This window comes from Dioscorea cayenensis, unplaced genomic scaffold (assembly GCF_009730915.1).
Source record: "Dioscorea cayenensis subsp. rotundata cultivar TDr96_F1 unplaced genomic scaffold, TDr96_F1_v2_PseudoChromosome.rev07_lg8_w22 25.fasta BLBR01001045.1, whole genome shotgun sequence".
In the NCBI taxonomy this organism is placed as follows: Eukaryota; Viridiplantae; Streptophyta; class Magnoliopsida; order Dioscoreales; family Dioscoreaceae; genus Dioscorea; species Dioscorea cayenensis.
In genome coordinates, this window is record NW_024087436.1 from 10,344 (window position 1) to 26,352 (window position 16,009).

The 16,009-nt window shown below is 36.3% G+C and overlaps 1 long non-coding RNA gene across 1 annotated transcript; it reads right to left on the bottom strand.

Annotated features, from left to right (window-relative positions):
- Positions 1–9,008: 9,008 nt before the first annotated feature.
- Positions 9,009–12,078, bottom strand: LOC120255525. Its single transcript, XR_005535031.1, has 3 exons — positions 11,727–12,078; positions 10,678–10,733; positions 9,009–9,197 (listed from the first exon to the last, which is right to left on the bottom strand). It is a non-coding gene; the product is annotated as an uncharacterized LOC120255525 (long non-coding RNA).
- Between the last annotated feature and the right edge of the window lie 3,931 nt (positions 12,079–16,009).

A 16,009-nucleotide genomic window follows, 5' to 3' on the forward strand; every position in this document is an offset into this window, starting at 1 on the left:
CTTTATAATTATTTGTTAGGGTGGAATGGGGTCTATTAATATGTCATGTGAAGATAATATAGGTAATCTATGAAATTTAAGTTTCTTCTCTGTCTCTTGTGTTCATCTTGAATCTATTCTCTCTTATTCTGTTCTATTTCTTTCTCATAAAACTCTCATTCTATTTGACTCTCATCGATTGGTATCAGAGATATGATCCTCTGACTATGGTAGAAGGCACACATTCTTAGGAGTTGCATCATGAGTTCCTACATATGTTTGAGGAAGCAGAACGGCGACAAGAGGACGGACTGTGTCAATCTATGGTAAAACTTCGGGGTTTGATTTGGGTGCTCAATATATAATACCATGAACTGGTGTCCACTAGCAACATGGTGGAGCAACAAGGGCCAAGCTCGGCTACAAAAATTAATCTGGGATCTCATCATAAACTTGAATTTTCGAAGTTTGAAGGAGATGATTTTCATGGGTGGGTGATGCAAGTTGAGTGTTTCTTTGAAGTTGAAAGCGACTCCGCAACATATGAAGGTTAAGATTGCAGCTTCTCAGTTGGGAGGGAGAGCTTTACAATGACATCAAGGATATGTCCCAACTCGTGGGCTAGGGCCTATGACGATTGGGAATAATATAAGGAAAACATGGGGCCACAATTTGGCACTCCCATTCATGATGATCCATTATTATATCTTCATAATCTGAGGTATACGGGAACATTGGAAGAATATATTAATGTATTCAACGTGATATACCTGCGGGCGGAGATCTAAGAACGGCAAGCTATAAGTTTTTTGTATCTGGTTTGATGGTTGCCCTTCAGATGCCTACTCAGATGTTTAAACTGGTGACCTTGGCTGAGGCTACTCCTTGGCTCATTTGTAAGAATTAACTGTCGAAGCCTTATGGAACACCACTAGCCAAATTCCTACTCCATTATTCCCTAAGATAATACCTCCTAATGCTGCCACTAGTAAAACTATTCCTGCTAATCCTATCCTCACTAATCTACCTTCCTCTAAACAAATTCCATCATACACAGGACTGCTTCCTACACCCTCTACCCATGCACCTTTTGAAACATCCAAAACCTATATTCCACCTCCAAAAAACCTCAAATCCATGACAGGTAGAACACTTAATGAGAAGAGGGCCAAGGGATTATGGTTTTGGTGCGATGAAAAATTTGTACAAGGCCATAAATGTAAGAAGCAAATTTTTATGTTGTAGCTACAAGTGGATACTAATGGTGGTGATGTTGATTTTGAGGAGGAACCTGGGTAAGGAAGTATGGATGATAATATGCAATTATCTGTTCATGCTCTATGCTAGAGTAAAAGCGCAAATAACAATAAGATTGGAAGGAACCTATGGAAGGCACAAACTCTATATTCTGGTTGATTGCAGGAGCACCCACAATTTCTTGAGTTTTAAGACTACTCAAATACTTAAGTGTGATGTGGAGCCAATTTTGAATATTGAGGTATGTGTGGCTAATGGTCAGTCTTTATGTTGTAAGACAATCTGTCCAAATTTCACATGGCAAGTGCAAGGCCAAGACTTTATGGCTGATGTTTACCTTCTTCCAATTGATTCTTATGATCTCTTCCTTGGAGTTCAATGGCTTTCTTCTTTAGGAGATATCTTGTGAAATTTCAAAAATCTTAAGATGGTTTTCTTTTTTGAGGATTGCCAATATTTGCTGATAGGGAAACAAGAACCTCCTCCAAAATTCATTACTAACCATCGTTTGGAGAAGCTACTATCCCATACATAAGAAATCGCCTCAAATCATTTGTTGGCCAAGTTTGAATTGTACATTGTTATGGGGACTAATCCATGTTATGATGGCTCTTGGCTTGAGTTACAACAATTAATCAAGGAATTATCTTATGTTTTTTATGACAAGATCTGACTTCCTTCCCATAGAGAATATGACCATCGCATTGAACTAAAGGAAGGAACCAATCCCATCAATATTAGGCCCTGCCGATATGTTGGGTTACAGAAAGATGAGATTAAGAAAATGACTCAGGAAATGCTTGATGTAGGTGCCATTCAAAAGAGTCATAGTCCTTTTGCAAGTCCTATTGTTTTGGTAAATAAGAAAGATGTGTCATGGTGGATGTGTGTGGATTATAGGGCTCTCAACTAGCAACTATTAAAAATAAGTTTCCTATACCAATCATTGAAGAACTGTTAAATGAATTGGGCGGCTCTAGAATTTTTTCAAAAATTGATCTTTGGTCAGGATATTGGCAAATTTGTATGGATCCATGCGATGTTCATAAAACTACCTTCCAAACGTATGATGGTCATTATGAGTTCCTCATGATGCCTTTTGGCCTCATAAATCCTCCATCAACATTTCAATAACTCATGAATGTTGTATTCCAAGCTTACCTACTTAGGTTCGTTCTTGTCTCCTTTGATGATATAATTACATATAGCAGGTTAAGGGATGAGCATATACAACACTTAAGGGTGGTCTTGGAAGTGCTGCAGCAACATTAACTTTTTTCCAAGATGAAGAAATGTCAGTTTGGGTGTTCCCAAATTGAATAATTGGGCCATCTCATTAATGAAGCTGGTGTACGAACAGATCCTAGTAAAATTGAAGCTATTCAATCTTGGCCGACTCCCAAGACTATCAAGTAGCTCCTCGGACTCACTGGATACTCTTCGCAATTTGTGGCTTGCTACGGGTAATTAGCTTGACTCCTTACTAATTTGTTGATGAAAGAAGCATTCACGTGAACTACTATAACCCAAGAGTCCTTTGATCATTTAAAAGAAGCCATGTTACTACTTCAATATTAAGCCTCCCTGATTTTAATGAGGTCTTTATTATGGAAACAGATGCTTCAGGTGACAGCATTGGTGCAGTTCAACAAAGCCATCCACTATCTTTCCTCAGCAAAGCTCTCGCTCCTAAGCATCAGCTCCTATCAATTTATGAAAAAGAGATGTTGGCTATTTTACTTGCTATAAAGAAGTGGGAGTCTTATCTGACTAACACTCATTTCATCATCAAAACAGACCATCAAAGTTTAAAGCACTTACTCAAACAAAGACATAGTATCCCCTCTCAACAGGCATGGGTTGCTAAGTTGATGGAATTTGATTATGAGATACAATTCAAACAAGGGAAGCAAAATATTATGGCAGATGATTTATCTCGGAAGCCTACAATTTCTTGCAATGAAATCATTAGTTAGGTACTTTCTTCTCCTTTATATGAGGCTATAAAGTAGACATGGAAAGAAGATTCACAATTGAAGTACATCTGTGAAGCCAAAGAACAAGACCCTAAATTATTTCCTAAATATATTTGGTATAATTCGGAATTATGCCGAAAAAGAGGAATTGGTGGTGGTAATGTTGCGGACGTTCGACAACAACTGCTTAAGCACTTTCTTGGTTCCTCTATTGGAGGTCATTTTGGAGTTCTTGTGACCATGCAAAGGCTCACTAGAGTTGTTTACTAGAAGGGGTTACTGAAGGATGTGTGGGAATATATTTGGGAGTGTAGCACCTGCCAACATTAAAAGCCAGAAAATATCAATACACCTGGCTTATTGCAACCATTACCTATCCTGGAAGGTGTTTTCATAGATATTACTATGGATTTTGTGGAAGGCCTTCCAAGGTCTCATGGCAAGACTATTATTATGGTGGTCATGGATCGCTTCACCGAATACGACCATTTTATGAGCCTTTCACATCCCTACTAGACTCATTTGTTCACTCAGGTATTTTTAGATTCTGTCTATAAACTCCATGGGTTGCGGAATACAATTACTTCAGACCGCGATCCCGTTTTATTAGTGGGTTTTGGAACAAATTATTTAAGCTTCAAGGAGTGGGGTCACAATTATCCTCTGCTACCACCCCTAGACAGACGGGCAGACTGAAGTGGTAAATCGATGCCTTGAGACTTATCTGAGATGTATGACCAGAGACTTGCTAGAGCAATGGATGAAGTTGTTGTCATTAGCAGAATTATGGTATAAAGCCACTTTCCATAGTTCCATCAAAATGAGTCCTTTAAAGCTTTGTATGGTTATGCACCACCACTGCAATTATCTTATTTTTCGGGAGATTCTTGGAATGCGGTCGTAGACTAGTTATTATGTGAAAAGGAGTTGATTAATCAACTCCTTAAGAAACGGTTGCTTGAAGCCCAGCACAGAATGAAGTAGATGGATGATGGGAAACATTATGAGAGAAGTATCAATATTGGCGACCATATTTCACTTAAGCTAAAATCATATAAGCTGACTACAGCCTACAACCCACCAAGGCAACCAGAAGATGCACCCTCGTTATTATGGTCCATTTGTGGTGGAGGATAAAATTGGTCCAATTGCCTACAAGATGAGGCTACCTGAAATTCAAATATATAATGTGTTCCATGTTTTCCAACTTCATCCCTATCATTCAATCTTATTTCAACGCCGGTGCTTCCTTCTTTCAAGCTACCATAATCTCAGCCTTTAGCAGTAATTGATAGGAGGATAGAAGTGACAGAACTAGGCTTCGACCCAATGGCTCATTCACTGGAGGGACACATCACCGTCTGAAACTACATGGTAATAGGCTGATGAGATACAAGCCTGTTTTTTGGATTTTCCTTGTGGACAAGGAAAGTAGATGGTGAGGGTATTGTTATAGCTCGTTAGGAGTGGGAGTCATTTGTAACTACTCAATTAGTTTTTATTTTAGATTATCTTTTTATAGTTATTTGTTAGGATGTAATGGGGTCTATTAATATGTCATGTGAAGATAATATGGGTAATCTATGAAATTGAAGTTTCTTCTCTGTCTTTTGTGTTCATCTGGTGTCTGTTCTCCTTATTTTGTTCTATTTATTTATTTTAAAATTCTCATTCTATCTGAATCTCATCACAAATAGTGACACCTCTCCTCAAAACCATACTTGAGGCGCTGAGACCGCAGTGGCCTTCCTCAAGGATAAGGTGGAAGCGGCAGCTACAGCGGTAGTGGCAGCAACTCCGGCGAGAGAGAGGATTTTGTTGCTGAAAATGAAGATCTCACTTTGACAAGGGCACAAACAGAGGGTTTCGAAGGGCTGATAGACGGAGAAGGAGAACAAGTTGGGCAGGGATCTCGGCAAGGATGGCTGAATGAGATGGACGGGATCTCAGCGCAAGGGTTTGCGAAATTTTCTCAACGTGAGGGTTTGGGAAAATAATTGCATGCCTAAATTTTGTCTAAATTTTGTTTAGGCAAAAATTAAAATTAAACTATTTTGGTTTTGGAATTTTACACTGGCGTTGATTTTGAGCCATTCTCTGTATATATATATATTCATATGGTTTTGATGCATTAATATATTGTAATGGTATTTTATCTTTGCATTAATGTACATATCATAAAATGAATTTTAAGGAAAAAGTTATTAATTGTTGTATGACAACTATCAAAAGCTTATAAGTTTTTTTTTATTGGAAAAATATATAAATTCTTGATAAATTTTAAAAGATATGCAATTTTCTTAGACCTATTAAATACTTTTATATTTATTAATGTACTTCACAAACCATCTACTTTATGAAAATATTATTTTATTCTTTTGTTATATCTATTCATGTGATTTTACAAGCTAATAAAATTTGGAATTTATTTTGTATATTTTACTTTTTAGTGATGAGCTTATGTACTCCATTATGTTTGATTATTAATTTTCTTGACCAATAAAAAAAACTTTTTTAAGAATTTTAGTTATATTGTGTGACTAATAAAAATACAACTTTATTTTTAGAAATATTTTATTTGCTTACATTTGTTTGATTTTTTCAATGATGTTTGCAGTTTTTACTAATATTGAATTGTTAGACAATTGGAACAATCCGGTGATTATAAAAACAATCAATGCCCTCATCCATAACACACACACACACACACAAACATACACACATATCTGACAAATATAAATAAAACTCGAAGCTCCCAACAATTCACTGTTTCAATGAAAGGTCGAGAAATATTCCAAGTTTTTTTTTTATTAAAGTGTTCCAAGTTATCATCTTAGTTTTTTAATAGATTTTTATTTTTTTGAGACAAAAAAATTCATTAATATTATTTCATTATTATTATTTGAAAAAATAAACCACAAATAAATATATTAAGAAAAAAAATCAAAATAATTATAAATGCATCTGGAGATGTGAAAATAAACTACTTTCAAGAATATACTTGCACAAGTAAATATACTTTTTTCTAATTTATTTATTCTGATAAATTCAATTCATATCATGTTTTACTTACTCATAATTCATGCTTTTGCTTGCCTTTAGCACTTTTTGGATATATAAGATGCTATTCTGGGTATATTTGTTCATGGTATAGGAATTTATTATTTAAAGCAATTAGGAGTGAAATCAGGGACAAAACAACCAACGAATGCAGAATTTTCTATGTGTCCAAGCCAAGCACGGGTAGAGCACGATCATGGTCTGTCCATATCATTGTCTGAAGAAGCATGAGCGGCTGACCAAGCATAGGGGTGCTTCCAATATGAGAACGGTTGTGCTTCCTCCCCTTGATTATCACTGAAATGGAGTTCTAGGGGAAGCACGCTTTTCATGCCCCTTGCATGGGCTTGCTCAAGCTGAGCACGGCCAAAGTATGACCGTGCTATGCCCGTGATTTTCTCAAGATGACACTTAGCCAATTCGCTTAGAAGCCCCAAGAAGAGCATGGTCTAAGCACGACCATGACTATGCTGAGATAGTGTTGAGCCCAAAAATCCCTTTTTAACTCTCAGATCTAGGGTTTCATCTCATCTTTTGTTCGGAGGTTTTTTTTTCTACTTGGAGAGCATTGATGAAGACGATGATGAAGCTTCACCACACCGTCTAAGGGGATCAAGGTCGAGTTCGAGGCACAAGAGAAGTGGAGTTAGCTCATCCATGAAGCTTTTGAAGCTCAACTAAGAAGATTTTGCAAAAGGGGGAAGTCATGATTTCTCACCTTAATGCATTCATTCATTCTTCTCAGTTGCACAAATTCATAAGGGGCTAACCGTTCCACAGTGCCCTGAGATGTTGAACTATGTTGCTTAGTATACTTTGACTACTTGTTTTTTAATGTCTACAGAGTTCTGATGCGTTCTTGTGTTTATTCATGTGTTTGCATAATTTGGCATGCTTGATTTGCGTAGTTGGTTGTATAAAACTTAGCATGCGTGAATTACCATAGTTATGATTGCCATGTGTAGTTGAAAAACTTAGCGTGTATGAAGCTTGTAGTTACATTTTCAAAACTTGCCGTATTTGATAGCCCTAGATGCAACATTGCTTTAGAGTACCCACAAGAATCTTAGGATGTACCTGGTAGACATTAGAAGCAAATCAGTACACTAAAGGACATAGGGATTGTCCCGGGCCATTGCTCTCTTGTTGTTGCTTGATCCTAGTCTACCTGATAGTTTCACCCTTATCTTTTTACTCTTGTTTAGTGATTCTTTCTACCAACCAATTCTTGACCTACTAGACATTAGAGGAGTAACTAGTACTAGAGTCCAGTCCCTGTGGTTTGACAACCCTATCCCTCGCGGGGTACCACTTTATTACTTGTTACGATCCGTACACTTGCGGAGAGTAAATTATATTCATAAACAAATGATATTTTTTTTCTTATATATCAGATTTATTGATTTTTTCATCTGTAAGTATAAATTTTATGAAACTTATGCATTTTTGTCACATATGCATCTTTTTTAAAAAAATCACTGCATATTATAACACATACGCAGCGGTTATAAAAACCGCTACTTATCATAATGTTTGAGTGTTTTTCGTAGCTTTCCTTGTTATCACTGTACTCTTATGTTATTAGTTCAAAGCCAGTTATGATTGAGGATTCTGTGTTTTGATGTATGTCTGTATATGCTAATGATATGGAATTTAGTAACTATTGTTTATTTAATTAATTACCTTTTGTTTCAATTAATTAAAATAAAAAAATTGCAATCAATTAATTTTAAAAAAAATTTAAACTTATAATTACGAACACATATAATAACTATTGTTTATTTAATTGATAACCAAAAAACAATTTGTCATTTATAAATATTTTTTTCAAGATTTATGAATTACCATCCTCAGAAATCTTTAAAATTTAAGTTTTTTCCAAAAAAAAATTTTAAAAGCACAAAATATGATAAATAAAGAATAAAACTGACAAATAATATTAAATTTGGAAAATAAAAACTCTCAATTATAAACACATTATGTAAATATTGTTTATTTAATTAGTTTTTAATATCAATTTTAGTAAATTAGTTAATTGAAAAACCAAAGGCCTACTCCAAGTCCTACTTTCTAAGCCCTTCCCTTTTTCCTCTCTTTCTAGTGACAATGGCACCATTTCCATCTCTACCTCCCCTTCGACGGCCCCCTCAACAAACCTTCTGCGACCCCAATCTCCTCTCTAAGCCCAACATCTTTCTAAGTGTTCGGTGAGATTTCTTTTCTAAGTGCGTTGAGAGGGACGTGCGAGATCCAGATCTTGCCGCCAGATCCTAGTCTTCGCCAACCTATCCTAGTGTTGGAGCTACGTTGAACACTGGCAATTGGTGAGACCTATTGTTTGTGGAAAGATTTTATATATATTGTAATTGATATTGAACTTGGTATCCAGCTCATCTAATATGATCATATCTTTCACTCTTTATAATTCTTTAATGCAAATCTCATCGTATACCTTCACTGTCATCAGAATCACCATCTCAATCGATGTCTCCTTTCTCGGAGAGGCCTGGTATTCAGATCTCAACTAATGTTTATCTATTTGCTTTTATTGTCAACAATTCGTTGTGTTATTTTGCTAAATTCCTCATACAAAATTTTTTTTGGGGTATTTATATGAGGATTGTTACGCCCCAAACCCAGCTGGCCGGACCCAGTGCATAGACAAACGGCCACAGACCCACAAGGTGTGAGCCCCATAGGCCTGCAAGGCCTCAGAATATGATTCAGAGCAGATAAGTTATAATAAACCAACTGAGTCACTGGGTTACAGACTCTACAGAATACATAATATGGGCTTGCAAAAAGTCTAAATTACAAAATACAAGGACATAGGGACATATAATGACAAGCATTCAAATTTTAGAATAGGACAAGCAACATCTACAGACACTCTTTCAAGATCGACACCGGTCTACCACTCGTGATCTGAAAAGGATTTAAAATAAATCCATGAGCTTATTAGCCCAGTAAGTAATCTAGGAATTGGTTTAAAACAACAAATTTTATAAAATTTGATTTTAAATATTAAGAATAAATTCAAAGCTTAAACATAGTTTAAGCAATACAAATTAAATAATTCAACAGAGGTATAGTTCTCAAGTAGTACCACCATTCAAGAATATGGTAATCAAAAGTATACCAGATTTCAAATCTGTAAATCAGAATTATAGAAAGTTTTCTATATTTGAGCATGCGTCTTCAAACCATAGCTAGACTAAACTAGAAATTTACAAAGTGAGTTTTCAAGTATACCGGATTTTTCAGAATAATACAAATCTCCGAAATCATAATTTGACAAAATACAGAGAATATTTTCAAATATGTCATTTACCAAAAGTTTAAAACCATAAACGCGATATCAGAACTACAGAAACTTCAAGGCAGGACAAAAACGTTTGTCTTTGTAGCAAATCAAAATCAAAAGGACTAAATAGAAAATAACTAACAGATTCCACTCTATGTCTCTAAATTCACTATTGATGCCAGAGGTCATTTGTTTACCCTCGATGATCCGAGCCATAATAACAGAGGTTATTTATTTACCCTTGGTGATCCGAGACTAAATATCATATGGCCGTTGATTATTTCACCGAACGGACACGGTGCGAAACTACAGTTTCATTTTCCAAAAATTTTTGTCGACAAGGTCAGGGTTTAACCCCCCACTGACAGGGTTGCATATCGCTCATTTGGAGACCAAAATATTCAGATAGATTTCAAAGCCAAGAATACAGAATATTTACAAGTATCTTCTAAAAATTCTTGTAATAATATAAGGTAAATAAATACATGAATAATAATTAGTTAATTAATTAATTAATTAATTAAATGCAAAAGAATATACCAACTTTTCCAAACCTTAGCCTAGTTTCCATTTTGAAGAAATAGTAACAACAATTCACAATTATTTTGCCAAAAACAAATTCATGTAATAACAAAAAGCAATTAAATAATTAAAATAAATAAATAAATAAATACACAAAGATTCCCAAACTTCCAATTTTTTGCCTGATTCCCACATTAAGAGATAAGAAATAGCAAGCTTCAACTAAAACTAAACATCTCATGGAAAATAATTAAACTATATCCAAAATATACCAACTCTTTGAAAATGTTTGAATAACTAAGATAGTGTTTCAAAATCATCATGTTGCATGATTGGATGGTTGGAAAATATTATTATACAATTTTGGTTGATAAGGGAAAATAAACAAATATAAATGTTGGCAAGGTAAAAACCATGGTTCTAACTAAGTCTAAGAGTTATTTATCTAAAACATAAATAATAAAATGTGATGGCATTTCCAAAATAAATTTCAAAGAATAACCAAATAAATTTTCAGAAAATTTAAATAAAATAAATTCAAAATAATAAAATTTTAAATACAAGAGTTCAAGAGATTACTTGCTTGATGATCTCCTAAATTCAATAGAAATCCAAGATTATTGCTCAAGGATGTCCTATAATCCAAGGGAAAAACCAACCAAATGATAAGAATACTTAAACATGGAGTGTTCATGCATAGGCTATAGACGAGCTAGCCTAAATACCAACTCTACAAAATAAAGCAAGAGCTTTTCTAACACCAACTTAGAACTTATAGCTTTAGTGGAGCAACAAGGGAAAGCCTCACTAGTTAAACTCACTTGCACACAATCCACACTCTAACTAGAGTATTTTAATCATGCCAAACAAAATATCTAACATCTTAGAAGAATAAACTCAAAAGGTTGCAAGTTATCTTTCTAGGTAGCTAAAAGGATAAGTCTTTGAAAGGCATGCACAAAGAGCCGAAAATAGCAAAGCTAAACACATATGCTATAAATGCATAAGCATTCACTAGGCATGCAAAAAGCTTGGTTTTCATGCATAGAAGGATATACAAGTAGATGGTTCCATGAGTGATATATATACATATACATCCTTGGATGCCATGAACAAGAGATATTCAAGGGGCACAAGAATGCTCTACAACCTATAAATAAAAGTGGTTTCAAGTATGACTAACTATTTAGCCTCTTGCATGTGTATATATGCATACATATAGCTTCATGCACAATAAAAATACATGGTCTCATGCATGCATATATATATATATATATATAATTCCATGTAAGGATAAGCCAAAAACAAATAAAAATGGTGAAGCTCTACAAACAAACATCATCATCAAAGGCAACCATAGACACATAAGAATATAAAACACCCACTAAACAAGATACAACTAGACCAAGGCGACATACAAAGGTTTCAAGTTCCATGGAGTAGAAAAAAAATAACAAGCTCTATGGATCACAAGGGTTGCATAAGTATAAGCACAAGCAACTTGGAGCTTCAAAACATGCATCTCATTAGAAAAAAACTATAACCATGCTTAAGATTTCACATACAACAAGCTTCTCCCAAAACTCCAGCATCAAGGTCTACTACCAACAAGAGGGCAAGGAACCTACCTAGTCTTCGTGGAAGCACCGGCAACTCGTTGCTCCTCTTCACCTCGCCTCCGGATGACAGGAACTCCGGTAGAAACCCGAGCTCCGGCGAAGGACACACTCTTCTTCAACCTTCCAAGGAGAGCTAGGTGGAGTGGAAGAATGGAGAGAAAGGATGAAGATGGAAGAAAGGAGGAAGATAATGATCATAGGAGGAGTAAAAGTTCGGCCAAATGGGAGGCAATGATGGGATGGTGTTAGGGAATCCCTCCAGAAATTCATCACCTCATCTAAACAATAAAAGCATAGAAACAAGGAGATGAGATTAAGTGCAAATAAAGTGCTTGGCATCCTAAGCAAGCTTTAGTGTTGAGCGGGGTCCACAAGGATTTCTTAGCTTCTGTAACTAAAGTCACTTTATTGGAAGTAGATTATACTGTTGATGATGCTCCCCTTCTATTTTTTTCTTTTTGTCTTTCCATTTTAAGTTGTGGTTGCAATTAAGGTGAAGAATATACATAATAGAACTTCATATCATGAAGTTGGTTTTCTCTGTGGTCTGATAATTTTCCTTCTGTGCATCACTTCTTCCTATCACCATCAGGAACTAATTCTAGTCCCGGACTCATTAAGACATGCTCTTCTTTCTATTCTTTTAGTCCAAGTTTAAACCTAAATTTTCTCAGTAACAAAATCACATGAGATTCATACTGACCTACATGAAGATTTTGTTTAAGTATAGATCATTGTTTAATTGGGTTAAAATTGTTTACCTTTCTCTATAGGCTCAGTTACACAAATAATTAATTTTTATATATACCACTTGCTTAATTCTGTGCAGTGACTCTGCCATGACTAGTCTTCTATAGCTAAATTGGATGACACTACAACATTATGTTTATCTCTATAATTGGACAGATTATTTGCCAAATTTTGTCACCTGACGGCTGTTAACTTGCATAATATTATCCCACTTTGTTGGATGGAGCATCCATTATTGTTGTTGTTGTTGTTGTTGTTGTTGTTGTTGTTGTTGTTTGTGTGTGTTTGCATGTGTGTGTGTGTGTGTGTGTGTGTGTGTGTGTGTGTGTGTAACTTTTTTTCCAAGTTCCATTTTTAGTTGTTGTGGTTGTGTTTGTGATAGAAGAGCATATATGCATTAGTAGCAGTCTAAAGTCTGAACACATAAGAGAATCTCATATCTTGTAACTGGCTTTCCCTGCCTGAGAATCTCATATATACATTAGCATCAGTTAGAAGTCACAGATAAAATGGATATGTCCAACTGCACCAATCCGGCCTGTAGCTGCTATTGGTGGATTCTCTTGATCTGCTTGTAAGTTTACTCATGGTTCAGGTTATAAAAATCCTCCCACTAAAAAGATGAAAATTTAGAATGGATGATTCTGATGATGTTGGAGAATTTTTAGAGGATGCATGGTTTTGATGATGTTGAGGGAATGGATGCTTTAGCCGCACATGTTGCAAATCTTTTGTCCACTGAGTCTGCTGACAGTATGCTTCATAAGTGCAATAATATTCTTTTGTTTTCTTACAGATTTTTGTATTTTTTCTTTTTTAAGAACACATTTCAAATCTAAACAGCAAAAAACAATAACTTATTTCATGATTGATTTTTTGGTGACTGCAGTCAAGCTTCGTGTTGGAGGCTTCAGCATGGGTGCTGCCAGTACTTTGTACTCTGCCACTTGTTGCATCTACGGCAAATAAGGGAACGACAGCTAGTTTCTAATTCATACTAGTGCCTTCATTGGCCTTAGTGGTTGGCTTCCAAGTTCCAAGTTTAACCTTACACTACCACATTTTGATTTCTGTCATGTTTGTTTTCAAGTGCCTCTGTTGATTTTTTTTTAAATTTATTAGCTTAAAATGTCATGTCTCACTCTTAAATGTTTTAGAGGCTTGAAGGCCAAGGTTGAAGTGTCTTCGGAAGCTACCAGGCAAGCTGCTGTGTTACCTGTTCTGCTTTGTCATGGAGGAGGTATTAAATTATTTTTTTTACATTCCTCTCTTAGTGATTTTGCCACTGCTTTTTCTCCGACATGGAGATTCTTAACATTAGGTCAATAGATCGTGGAACATATGAGATTTGTAAATCTGACTCTATACAGTGTGTTATGTTAGATCTTTCCCTAACCACCGCACCAAGTGTAGAGTCAATGCTATAATCAGATTAATTTGAAAATTAGTGAATATCAAGCACAAGTAGATATCTATGTTTTGGTAGTCTTTACTATATTTGTTTAACAACTTTATGTTGTAGTTATGCTAGTAGAATTTTGTGTTATGCTTAAGATTAGGTTTGCTTGAAATTATTATGCTATGTTGTGCTACTAGACAGTTACACTTTGCTTAGGTATAAAAGGCTCTAATTTAGTAATGCAGGGGCTTATTATCTATAGATGTATGTTATACGATGCAGCGGTATACTTGAGAGCGTTGATTTGCGCATGAGTACTCGATAGCAAGCCTTATAACACCTGTTGATCAACGATAACTAGGATTGGGAAAGAGCAAAATCTAATTACTCAATGAAAATGATGATCACAAAACTGTTTCACTCTTACCCATAGGCTTACAATAAATAGGCGAACTAAAAATATGAAAATAACCCTAAAAAGGAGATAATTTGAAAATATACCAAAAATGGTAAATTTTCAAATTTTAGCAAGAAATAAAAAGGCTTAACAAATAAAGACTACCGCCACAAACGGCTTACAAATCAAAGATTTCTAACCTAAGATATAATGAAATTAAATCTTTTCTAAAATGGCAAAATTGCTGTTTTCTAGGCCAAGATGATGGAATTCGGGCAAAAAATGGGATGGCACACAAGCAAAGCTAGTGACTTGTACTCGTTGACCTGTTTTCCTTCAAGTGAGATCCTTAAAAATCAAAACTCTACTGCTTGAAAAATTACTAGAATACCCTTGTTAGGCCATGTCCCATTTGCCCAGAAAAACACAGGCTTGCTCCTCAATACGCCCCGCATCATTTTTCCTAGGTTGAACAGAATTCGCCCTCGAATTCGCCCTTGATTTGGAAGGCCCACACCAATCTGATGTTGAACATCACTTAATGGTGGTAGCTTATCAAGTAGTTCTTTAGGACATACATCTTTAAATTCAGCTATAATTGGCTTCACAATCTCTGCGATTGCCTCTTCAGTTGCACAACTACCTACATCAATCACAAAGTGACACACCTTACCTAGGAAGGTGCAGGTGGTCTGAAATATGTTAGTTCTCAACTAGTCATCTTCGGTAGCCAATGATGTCAAACAAGATCTGTGTACAACTAGGGCACTCCTGATGTCTTCCTCAACTACCTCCTCATCGAGGTCACCTTCATCAAACACCGGTGGGCCTATATCGGTTGTGTCTTCTTCCTCCTCTGCCAACATAATTCTCTTGCCCACCTTCTTACAGCCCGCTTGACGATGCCCCTTTTCTCCACAACTAAAACACTGGATAGTGCTATTGGCTCCTCTCACAGTTGTGGTACTTGCAGGTCGATCCGTTGTAACCCCTCCTTGAGTTACGCCAGCCAGACTGACGCCAATCAGTCGATTACTGCCCGGTGTCACCCCTGAGCTAGTAAGGGCTGAGCGCCAATGTTGACGTTCAATAATTAATGCTTGCTGGTGGGCGAACGAGACAGAGATCGGGTCAAACAAGTTGATGGTCTCCTGAATCTGGACTCGCAACCCTCCGATGTATCGCGCCACCAATTGGTCTGTTGGCTCTTGAATCTCGTTCTGAGCCAGTAACTGATAGAACTCCATTGTATACTCTTCCACGGAGCGTGTGCCTTGGCGAAGATTATGCAAATGGCTGAAAATCAAACACTGGTAGTTGTGGGGCAAGAAATTTGAGAGCATGTGCTTCTTCATCTTCTCCAAAGAATTAATCTTGTCCTTGCCCAACCTACTATGGTTCAATTTCAGTTGTTGGCACCATGCAGTTGCGCAACCACAAAGCCTTGTTGCTACCAACGGAACCCTCCTGTCCTCGGGGACCACCTTAAACTCCAAAACTTCCTCAATTGTAGTTAGTTAGTCAAAGAATTCTTCCGCTTGCAGGCCATCATGAAATTTAGGAATCTCAATCCGTATACCAAATTCCCACCATCTGTCTTCATCGTGGGGATTTCTAGCACCTTCCCCACAATTTTGCCCTTCTCGTCGCCATGCTTACGCGATGTTTGCAAAGTAACTCTTATCCTCGTCCAACAAGTCTTCACCCCCACTCTCCGAGGCACGACCTAGATTGGTGCTTCCCATC